The sequence below is a fragment of the Rattus norvegicus genome, chromosome 9, assembly GCF_021556685.1.
Source record: "Rattus norvegicus strain SHRSP/BbbUtx chromosome 9, alternate assembly SHRSP_T2T, whole genome shotgun sequence".
Lineage (NCBI taxonomy): Eukaryota > Metazoa > Chordata > Mammalia > Rodentia > Muridae > Rattus > Rattus norvegicus.
The window spans coordinates 32,146,637-32,157,828 of NC_141542.1; positions in this window are offsets into that span (position 1 = coordinate 32,146,637).

Consider the following 11,192-nt stretch of genomic DNA (forward strand, 5'->3'; position numbering starts at 1 on the left):
GAGATACAAGAAGAATTTAATACCCATTTGGCATCTGGCCTTCTATTAGCCAATCAAAGGATAGATTTAGTTCAAGAACAAATTGAAGCACTGTATCATATGACACAGCTGTCTTGTGTTTCCTCCCTTAGAGGTTTATGCATTGTTCTTTTGCGAGCTAACTTTTCTCAGAATTTTCAACAGAGCAAAGAAATCTCGAATTATCTGAAAGGAAACTGGTCCATGAAAGCAGAGCAACTATCAAGACAATTGCTGATGCAGATTGCTGTCCTCAACAGCACTAGGCTGGACCCCATCACAGTTGAAGACTTTACCTCATGGATTACCAATGCCTTCTCCTTTTTTAAGGAGTGGGCGGGCATGTTTGCCTGGGGAGCTATTGTCCTCCTGGGATGCGGAGTATGTCTCTAGCTTATTGGCTATTTAAAAAGAGAACATGCCAGACACAAAGTGGTTGTTTACCAGGCTATGACCACCATTAAAAAGGGTGCTTCTCCCAACATATGGCTGGCCTCTTTGAAAGATTAAGAGTTCGCCCTAGATCATTTTTGTCACAGTCATGTGGAGTCATTGTATCCAGGGACGGGCAACTTTCCTCGAACTCGGACCAACCTAAGACACGGGGCCCGGTGGCGATAGGGTAACTCTATGACGGGTAAGGCCGAGTTTGGATGAGAACGACCTAAGACAGGAGCAATGACAAGATTGACGTGACACCCAGATCTAGACCAGTCATTTTATTAAACAAAAAAGGGGGAGATGTAGAGAGCGGCGCGGCAAAACAAAGATGGCGCCGACATCCAGCCTTGTCTGGATATCGACAACTTACTGCGCATGTGCAGGCTTGTCCCCTTGCTAGGGCTCCCTCTAGTGGTGAACAGCGGTACTGCACATGTGCGGTTTATGCACCAGGTGTCAGTTGACCGTTAATATGCTAATGAGGTGATTCATTCTCCGCCAATCCCTGGAGGACAAGTAGTGGAGTGATCCATGCCCCACCAATCCCTGAGAGATAATTAGCATACTGTTGTGTATATAAGTCGAGCGACTTTGCTGCTCGAAGTCCTTGTTCAAGAGAGCTGTAACACTAAGAAGAGCTGTAACACTGAGAAGAGCTGTAACACTAAGAAGAGCTGTAACACAGTAAAGGCTTGCTCGCAGAAGAATCCTGTTGCCGCGCGTCGTTCTTGCTGGCAGGACATTGGGCGCGCGACAGTCAACCATGCTTTTTTTAAAAAAATTTATTTATTTGTATGTGTGTGTGTGTTTGCATGTATATGTATATGCGTGTCTGTGTGAGTGACATGTTTGCTAGTGATATGGAGGCCAGAAGAAGAAATCTGATGTCCTAAAAATGGAGTTATGGTTGGTTGTGAGCCCACCATATATAGATACTGGGACCCAAACTCAGATCTGCAAGAACAGAAAGCCACCTTAACCTCTGAGCTATCTTGAATAGGAATAGAAATGATCAGAGTACACCAAACACACACACACACACACACACACACACACACACGCACCATTATCATCACCACCACCATCATCATCACCATCATCTTTCTATTGTTGGACACCTGAATTGGCTCTGTCACTTACTATGAATGGCGTTATAGTCTCTGTGATGTGCTGGAGTCCCTTGGATGAACACACGGGAGTGAGATGACTTCTTCATATGGTAGATCTATTTCTTTTAGAAACTCTGCATTTGTCTCCATACCACCTGTCAAGTTCATATTCCCACTGTTAGCGTATAAAGATTCCCATTTGTACATACCCTCACCAGCATTAGCTGTTTGTTTCCTTGGTGACCTCCATTGTCCTGTCTGGATAGGAAGGCTGATGCTCTATTTAAGTAAACTGTCCAGACAAACATGTTCGCAGGAATCAATGCAGTCAACATAGCTATTGGTTGTTTTCATGGACATAAATTTTCTGGAAAAGTCACCTTGACTTCCAAAGTTAAGCATTTATAAGATTTCTAGATATAAGTTCTTGAGATTTAAGTTAATTTCCCTACTCTCAGATGTTGTTTTGCTACTCACTAAGTAAGTACACAGTATCAGGTACTAGTTGCTTTTTTTAAAATTTGGATGTTGGCAAAATGTGAAAGGGGCTTACAATAGGGATTAAGGGTGTCTGATTTTACTAGGACTTGGCATTTTTTTCAATGAATAATAGAGATTTAAAAGAAAAACAGTTTAGAAGGGTCAGAGAGATTACTTAGCAATTAAGAGAACTTGTTATCTTTCTAGAGGACCCAGGTTCAGTTCCCAGCACCCATGTTGGGTTCACAACCCAACCATTTCTAACTACAATTCTAAGGTATCTGACATCCTTTTTGACCTCTTTGGTCATTGGGTGTGCACATGGGACACATACATACATGCAGTAACAACACGTATTCACAAAAAATAAAGTTCCCTTTATTTGATGAAATTAGCAGTGGATGAAGAGTTGGTTTCTTTTTACAACACTCATTTGTATGGGGACATTAAGAGACAAATCAGCCTTCTTTCTGAAACATTGGTTATCAAAGGCATTCAGGTACTGTGGATAGACACTAGTTTCCACCCAAGTGGAGGTGGTGATCCCAGTGGTTTTTGTTTAAAGAAGCAGGTCTCTAAGAATCCTAGACCTTGCTGGTATTCTGTGCTCTGATTTGCCCTGCTTTTTCTTTTTACTGTCTTCTCTACTTTTCCTTTATCCAACAGGTATTTAAACCAGCATAGTAACATATTCTAGCATCTTTCTCTTTTCTCTAGACTTCAACAGACAGGTAAGGTGGCCATCCCCATTGATATCTTCTTTTTCTTTTTCTTTTTTTTTTTTTCGGAGCTGGGGACCGAACCCAGGGCCTTGCGCTTGCTAGGCAAGCGCTCTACCACTGAGCTAAATCCCCAACCCCTCTTCTTTTTCTTTTGCTAAAGTTGTCTCCCAGAATTCTTTCTGAGGTAATGTTGGATCACTTTGTAGACTCTGTATAACATCTTGAGAGGAAGCCTGGTGGAATTAGGTCACAGGATTGGGAAGCCGATGGGGATAGATTGGGGAACCAACATTTGGGTATTAGATTTGTGACTCAGGGTGATTAGCTTTTTAGTATATGCTTCAAGTTTCTCATTTGTAAACTAAAGATAATACCATGATATTTCAATGAGGTGTGTGTTTGTGTGTGCTCTTCCATGCACTCACGCCTGCCTGTGAATGAATGTAAGAGGTGGAGAAACATAAGAATGAGTGAGAAATGCTTTTTGCCTGGCATCATAGAAACTCAAAAATGATAACATTAATTGTGTTGTATAAGAGAAGTGTGACCACAGTGTGGTTACCATAGCCAACTCCATTAATATTTGCATGCAAAGTCCACAGATGCTACCAATACTACAAACACAATTTCCTTTAATTAAAGATGCTGATGGATAATTGACCAAGTAGCTGGCAGTCTAATGAAAGCTTCCATTGTCCTAGCCATGTCTCTGAAGAGCCAAGTGATTCAGCAACTCTGAGCCCATCAAGGTCCCTGTTTTACCCAGATAATTAGAGCTGAAGAGAAACAATTATGGAGCACTATGAAGCAGAACATAATAAAAAAAGGTAAAGTTTGTGAATCAGAAAATCCTTTGAGAGAATAAGTCCAGGTGTAACCTCTTCGCCCTTATGTGTGGGGTATTTCATATAATATCTTAGTCAGGTTTAAAAAGTTAGTTGTATTCAATAAGAGTTATTACAATACAGATAACACTATATTCAAGGTAGCTTTAAAAATTAGATTATTATCTTAAGATGCATTTTCCCTTTTGATTATGTATATATGGGACTCATGTGCACATGAATGCAGGGGTCTTCAGAGGCCAGGAGTGGACATCGGATCCCTTTGAACTAGAGTGAGAGGAACTTGTGAGTTTTCTGAGGTGCATGCTGCAAACCAGACTTTGGTCATCTCTTAACCGCTGAGCCGTCACTCCAGCTCCTAGTCATATTATTTTAAAATTTCACTTAAAATAAGTTAGAATGTGCACTAGATAGGCCATGGGCCTAGGGGAAAACCTAATATTATCATTCTGCTAAAGAAGTGTAGCAATAAAATGGCATTTAATGATATATTGATATGCCCATAGGTCAGTGTATGGCTCAGTCATCATCAGAGAAACTCCTTTCAGGAGATGGGAATTAACACAGAGACCCGCAAATGGATACTGTGCATAGACTGAGAAACTTTGGAACATCCAGTTCTAAATGGGGAGTCTTTATCAAATCCCTCCCCTCAGGGCTCAGGGATCTATGTGAGAGAGGAGGCAGGAAGATTGTAGGAGCCACAGGTGATGGATGGCTCCAAGGAAACAATGTCTTGCAGATACAGCAGGACAGATGCCCATGTGACCTCACAGACGCCATGGCAGTATGCACAAGGCTACATGGGTTCATGCCGCATGGATCCCCCTAGCACTGAGAGAGACAAGTGGACAAGGAGTCCAACACTTAACTAAGATTCTATTTGCAACTGACACTTGCTGGCAAAGAGAAAATGAGTTTTCTCCAGTGGAGTGTCACTGTGTATTTCAACCATACTCTGGGGCTATCATTTTATTGTGGCTTTTTTTCTCTTTTTTTGAGGGAGAAAGGGAAGGAAAGAGGGAGGAGAGGGGAGAAAGAGAGAGGGAAAGAGGGAGTGAAGTTAAGTAGATAGGAACCTGAGAGGAATTAGGAGAGGAGAAATACAATAAAAATAACCTGTCAGTTTTTAAATTAAAAGCTCCTTTAAAAATTCAATCAAAGAGAGATGGCTCCACCTTTAATTATGTCAGGAGCATCTTATGCCACCAAGCCACAGCTGTGAGCCTTCTCTCTGTCCTTGCATCTTGGCTTGTCTACCTGAGCTTGGCATTTGGCCCTTGGTGCTAGAGGCATCTGGCTTTCTTGCTCCTCCTTTGGTGGGGATCCAGTACCCCCTCGTCCCTGGCACCTGTAGATGATATTCTATGCGGAAAACATGCAAAGACACTAATTTAGGCTGTGGATGTTAGAGAGATGTACTGCACAATGGGGAGACAAAGAGAAAGTAGGCTCCAGAGGAGGAGAAGGCAGTATGGCCATCGATACAGAACTGAGAGTGATGTGGATGGATGCTAATCAATGCCAGTAGCCACAGAAACCACAAGAGATAAGTGTTCCTTCCTAGGACCACTGGAGGAAGTCTGAGCATGGTGATGCCTTGCTTTTGACTCCATGGCACTGACTTTGGACCTCAGTCTCTTCAACTTGTGAAAGAATGAAGTCCTGGTGTTTTACACCACCATTTGTGATCATTCTTAGAGCTTGGGACTAACACGGAGAATTAAACTAAGATTTTTTTTGCAAGGTTCCTTTAAAAGAGAGAAGTCTCAGAAGCCCCATTGCTGCTCCCTACTTTGTACCTTTCACTGCCCAGAATGTATTAAAAAGATTCTTGTTTCCTAGATGCTTAGAAATATGTGTCTGACACTTTTAGCTCCTATGCAGTTCTGCTAGCAAACAGAAACAATTTGGAGGAAAAGCACCTAACCGGGTCTGTCATAGCAGAGGGGAACCGTTGGCACTGAAGCAAAATGCACCAGCTAAACGCCAAGGTCAAGGTGCTGCTGTCTGAGGGATTGGAGAGTTTACTACACTTCCCGAGGAAACACTTTCATGAGTACCAAGTACTAGGCTTGCTTTCCTACCACACAAGCCATTGCGTTTCTATGCTCTGTGACAAAGCAGACGCAAACACTGTCTAGGTAGTAGGTGCCTCTCCTAGGGATGAACTCTTACTTTCTCATAGCTCAGATGACCTGTCACCTGAAGAGGCTGGTGAACTTCCCTGGCAACTTTTATCCCAAGACTCTGCCTTCCAGTTCTTTGCTCTGCCTTCTAAGATGTTATCAACCACAGGACAGATGTCTTCTCAGCGTCTACTTCTGTGTAACTTCAGACAGCTGAGCTTGGAGGTATGCGCCTGTGGTTCGTGCTCCTCAGGAGTCTGAGGTGGAAGGTTTGCTTACCCTAGGAGTTCAAGTCCACCCCGAGCACTGAGATCTTGCATAAAAGCAAATGAAGGCTGGGGATATGGCTGAGTAGGTAAAGTATCTGCTTCAAACGTGAGCTCCAACCCCAAGAAGTCAGGTACAAACTGTCTGTAAACTCAGAGCTCCTTAAGGAGGCAGATACAGAATTCCTGAAAACTTGTGGGCCAGGTGGCCTGCCCCATGTGATGGCAGAATAAGGGACTGTGTCTGAAGGCAGAAGACAGGGACACATCCATATACATGCTACGGAATACACATACTTAGATGCACAGCACACATATAACACCCCCCCACACACACAAACACACACATTTTCAAAAATCCAATATGCTGACTCATGGGTAGTCGCTTAGATGATTTTCCTAGAGGCTCTTCCCCCATTGATTTTGAGGCAGCGAGGAGTCTTGCTTCTTGCCTTTAAGACTGAGTGCTGTGCTATGCTTGCCTCATTCTGAGTTGAATTAAAGAGCTCTGAATGCCCTGTGTCAGGTTAACCTCTGCAGCTAAGGATGAGGTCTTTGCCAAGAGACTCCTCTGCTGAGGGCATTTTCTGAAATTAAACATCCCTCAGATATGACGAGTTCATCATCTCCCTCAAGAGAATACATCTTTTTTTTCTTCATTAATTAAAAAAAATGTAGATGGCTTTGGGTTGGCTCACAGAGGATTATATAGTACAAAGTCTTGCCATCTGGAAAATTCTTGTCTTGCTGCTTTCTATGAAGACTACATTTCAAGGGAAGCGACACAGAAAACACCAGGTGATGTGGCTGTTTGCACAGCTAGGGACAACTGGTGTTTGAAATCTATTACTTAAGGAATCGTTCTGTTCCTAGTAGGCTAGTGATTGGGTTGTCTAGTCCCTGTTGACTTGGCCATGTAGTGGGTCTCTTGAGCATGACTGATGTTTCTCAGAGAGCAAGGGCTGTGGAAATCTAGATTTTTTTAGTGGAAACAGACACTGTATCACGGGGGTTAGAAGCCTTCAGTGCTTTAGCAGGTGATAGGTAAGATTTTCAATCTGCATTCTGCTCATTTCTGGAATAGTTCAGTGGTTCTGGGCCTGAGTTAAATGCCAGAATCTCTGCAGAGAAATATTGGCTGCCTTGGTGGTGCTTATTCAATGTAGAACCAGCACTCCTAAGCACAGGCTCTAGGGCATTAAAGTCCTGTATCACACCAGGAGTTATGGGAGAGACTGGGAGGAGCTCTTGCGTGAGCAGGCTGGTAGAGAGCAAAGAGGTGCAACTAGGTCATAGTTCAGTTTCTTTCTGTTGCTCTGATTAAATACTATGACTAAAGGTAGCTTGGGTGAGAGGGGGTTTCTTTTCTTTCTACCTGCAGAACACAGTCTGTCATTGAAAGGAGTCAGTGTGTAAACTCAAAGCAGGAACCCGGAGGCAGCAATCATGAAGGAGTATTGTTTAGTATTGTTTATTGGCTTGCTTCCTGACTTTTGCTCAGCTAGCCTTCTCCCACCCCCACGTGGGAGTGGGCAGGGCCGTGATGACCTGCATTCCAGTTGCTTTCCCTCCTACATCCCAGCTCGTGACTCCCCGGTTCTACTTTTCCTTTTCTTCCTTTCTTCCTTTTTTTCCCATTGGATATTTTTTTTTACATTTCAAATGTTATCCACTTTCCTGGTTTCCCCATCCATAAACTCCCTATACCATCCCCCCTCCCCCTTCTGTTATGAGGGTGCTCCCCTCTCCAACCACTCACCCCTTCCTGATGCCACCCCAACATTCCCCTACACTGTGGGATCCAGCCTTGGCAGGACCAAGGGCTTCTCCTCCCATTGATGTCCAACAAGGCCATCCTCTGCCACATATGCAGCTGGAGCCATGGATCTGTCCATGTGTATACCCTTTGGGTAGTGGTTTAGTCCCTGGGAGCTCTGGTTGGTTGGTATTATTGTTCTTACGGGGTTGCAAACTCCTTCAGCTACTTCAATCCTTTCTCTAACTCCTCCAATGGGAACCCTGTTCTCAGTTCATCAGCTTGCCTTCTTATACATCCCAGGAGCACCTGCCCTGGAGTGGGAGTGCCCACAATGGGCTGAGCCCTCCTCCCATCAATCAAGGCAGGCACCAATCAAGACAGTCTCTTGCAGACATGGCCACAGACCAATCTGATCAAGAAAAAATATTCAGTTCCTAGGTTACTCTAGGTTGTGTCAAGTTGACCATAAAAATTAGCTAGGGCAGACACTAAGATGTGAACGAGTAGTACAAGAAAAGGAAAACAATCCAACGACATGGACGGCATGGGTACTAGATGGGACTTCATGCTAGCCAACTGTCTTCTGCATGCTGCCTTCCTTTTCTTCGGCTCCCAGAGTCTCACAGGAACTCAGTGGAGAACATACTTTCTCCCTCTCAGGAAGAGGCTGATTTGTAGCTGTACCTGTCCCTTTCATCCTCTCTCTCTTCTCTACAGAGATGCCTGTATCCTATGACTGGTCTGTGCAGAGCCTGGTTCTTTCGATCTGATAAGTGAGGCTGGGCTACCGTATGACTGAGCCCTATGGTGGAAAAACTAAACCAAACAAACAAAAAATGAAAACAAAACTATGTAGAGGGTTCTAAAATTTCCAGTAACCATAATAATATTAAAAGAAGCCTATAAAATGTACTTTTAAAATGTAGTTCAGGGGTTGGGGATTTAGCTCAGTGGTACAGCGCTTGCCTAGCAAGCGTAAGGCCCTGGGCTCGGTCCCCAGCTCCGAAAAAAAAATGTAGTTCAGAGGTTGGAATACATGTGACTTCGGCATACCACACTGGTTACCTCTCAATTGCTCCATAGACATCATTGTTAGTGGTCATAACAGTTCTAGACTTGATCTTTGTGCCATATTGTGGCCTGAACTCCGGTGGTTCAAAGGCTAGCATTTCAGCAAGCTCTTATAACTTTCCAGGCAAGCCCGTAAATCCAATGTTCTGTGGCAAACGATTCCTTACTCTCACTTCACCGTCTCTGCTTAGGCAGATATCCACTTTGCATATTTACATATCTACTAAGATGGTCTTTAACTTTCTGAAATATCTTTCTTGGTAACTCTTAGGAAGAGAGAGAATGTGGGGGAAGTCATATAATAAATGTATTCTTGTGTGCTGTTTAAGGTCAATCCTATAGAGACTTTAAAAGCACAGGCTGGTGTCACAGATGGGTACACTGTGTCTTGATTTCTTCTTCTGTTTGTCTCTTTGAGGTCCTTCCCCTTTTTGGCGTTTGCTCTTCTCCTCTGCTGATAGATAGCTGAGTTTTGAAAACCTGAGTTGTCTCTGCCAGGAACACACTTTGGAAATGAAATTAGATAGAAGAGCAAATATAACACCCTATAAATCGTATAATTGTAAATCACACAATTTCCCTACACTAAACCCCCCTCTAAGTAATTACCTTGGGGCTTCTGAGGTGGCACAGAGGGTTGGGCACTTACTTGTCAAGCCTGATGACTTGAGTGTGATTGACATTGCTCTTGGGACCCACATGATGGAAGGAGAGAACCAACTCCAAAAAGTTGTCCTCTGATCTTGCCCGTATACTGTGGCATGCACATACCCTGCCACCCTATCCTACCAAATATATGTAATAAATATTTTTTAAAGCAGGACAAAACTTTACATCTTGGGGGGGGGAATGATAGCAACTGTGACAGTGACCAAAAATTCAGGTCAAAATCTAGACATTTGACTATAAACAAACAAAACTTTTACTGTCTTTTTTCCGTTTTGCATGATACTAGGGATGAAACCTAGGGCTTCATGTGCACTAGTTTAATATTCTACCACTGAGCCGGGTCGCCTGTCCACAGCTACACGTAACAGAATACCTGGATGTAGACATGTACAGTCCAGCCTTTTGACGCTAGGACATTGGGTTGTCATTAGCAAAGCTTATGCTAGAGAAACAGGTAATCAAGTTACAAAAAAAAGTCCAAAAACCACCCTCATAATACTGTCAATAAATTTATAATTCTGTGTTAACCTGTTTCCATAGCCACAGGTTGGCCATTCTTAGAACCCTCTTTTCCTCAGATAATAAAAAGGTTGTTGGTGGCTGCTATTGGTTCTAATTGATAATACCATTACGGACACACGCTCTTCATCTGTCATCCCTTAGTGTTGGTATTAAGCAATTGCCTCTGGAGCACAGAGGGCTCTTGGTGTTGTAGACACTGAGTCCCAGCTGAACTAAAGAAGAAAGTCTTAGAAAAACAAAAACACTCTGTAGTAAAAATATCAAAATCCCAACCCAGGGTTCCTACCCCACCTTAGGTTATTGAATTCTTGGAAGAAAGACACACTCAGTCTTTATATTTGCAATATGCCTTCAGCAGCACAGTAGCTGGGCAGATGCCTACTTTCCATGCTGTTAGAATCAACTTTCCTAATGATATCTTACTTAGGATTACTTACTATGTTTTATCCTGGCTGCCCTTAGCTCCTATTGGATAGTTCTCAGGGCCATGATCTCTTCTCTTTAACCCATGGGTTGCTGTCTTTCTCCTCTCCTGCACACTCTTCCTTTATTCCATGATGGCTTCTTCCTCTTCTCTTCTCTTCTTCTTCTTCTTCTTCAACCCCAGGGCTGAGAAACCTGAACCTTGTCTATGTCTCTTCTGCTCAGCTATTGGCTACTGGCATCTTTATTTGCTGATCACAATTAACCGGGCACAGGGTCACTCAGTGTCCTACTTGTGGACTTTCTCATCTCTGGGGCACCAGTCCTGGGGGCCCCAAATTAACATTAGAATTCAAGCAGCATTAAGCCAATCCACTTCAACATTCCATGATTTATGTGTGCGCGCGCACACACACACACACACACACACACACACACACACACACACCACTAAAATCATTGCCATGTGTATAGCTGCAAGAGAGTCATGGGAAATGTGCCATTTGCTTTTTAATCCCTAAGGTGGCAACTATGAGAGAAGGTTAAGTTGCTGAACCAGTGGTGAGATGGAGGATGTAGTAGCTCGCCTATTGGGTCGTCCTGCAGGATCTGGACATGCCAATCATTTTACAGATAACATTTCAGTTGATCCTCACAGCTGCTTTTCGGTGTTTGTTCGTTCAGTGCCCTCCACTTTTAAGGACTTCAAAGAGGTCAATTAGTTTACCCAATTCACAC